The 869-nt window shown below is 40.3% G+C and overlaps 1 protein-coding gene across 16 annotated transcripts in view; it reads right to left on the bottom strand.

Moving 5' to 3' along the window:
- The window catches only part of LOC107663951 (MAP kinase-activating death domain protein-like), a 39,548-nt gene that overhangs the window by 16,199 nt on the left and 22,480 nt on the right, over window positions 1-869 (bottom strand). The gene's annotated exons all lie outside the window — the stretch shown is intronic.

Raw genomic sequence — 869 nt, 5'->3', positions numbered from 1 at the left:
ACATTGCCATTTTGAATATTGCATTGCCATTTTGCATATTGCATTTTAAATTGAATTTCACTACCTATATGCTTCCAAAGCACAGACACAGGCAGGTGCTGTCTCATTCAAAAGCTAAATGCAGAAAGTATGGCTAGGTATATCTTGCTCTCAGCTTCACTCACCGTGTCTATACCGGATGCTACAGTTGTCGCTTCGCGCTGCAACAGCTCTACACTGGACGCGACAAAGCGACCGTTGCAAATCATTTTAACTTTTTGTCAGTACGTCATAAATAGAACAAGGCATCAGTTTACTGTCGGGGATTTGGCATGTCGTGTCGCGCCGCATCCAGCGTACACAGCGTCACTGATTATAATGGGTTCTATTGTATTTTGCCGTTCGCGTCCGGTGTAGTACATTGCCATTTTGAATATTGCATTGCCATTTTGCATATTGCATTTTAAATGGAATTTCACTACCTATATGCTTCCAAAGCACAGACACAGGCAGGTGCTGTCTCATTCAAAAGCTAAATGCAGAAAGTATGGCTAGGTATATCTTGCTCTCAGCTTCACTCACCGTGTCTATACCGGATGCTACAGTTGTCGCTTCGCGCTGCAACAGCTCTACACTGGACGCGACAAAGCGACCGTTCTACATAGGTTTATTACAGTGACTTTGAATGACCTAAAATAGTGTGGTAAAGCAACAGAATTTGTTTTTATATTTCTGCAATCTACTTTAGTTTGTGTGATTTGTTACTGACTTTCATATAAATTTTTACACCAGGCTTATTTGTCAGTACTTTATGCTGTCATAATTATTACATGCTTACAAGGTTGGAAGTTCAACAAATCAGTCAATATACTGTGATTGTAGTTGTTAGA

The sequence above is a fragment of the Sinocyclocheilus anshuiensis genome, unplaced genomic scaffold (genome assembly GCF_001515605.1).
Source record: "Sinocyclocheilus anshuiensis isolate Anshui unplaced genomic scaffold, SAMN03320099.WGS_v1.1 scaffold2129, whole genome shotgun sequence".
NCBI classification, from domain to species: domain Eukaryota; kingdom Metazoa; phylum Chordata; class Actinopteri; order Cypriniformes; family Cyprinidae; genus Sinocyclocheilus; species Sinocyclocheilus anshuiensis.
This window is presented reverse-complemented; position numbering and strand designations above follow the sequence as displayed.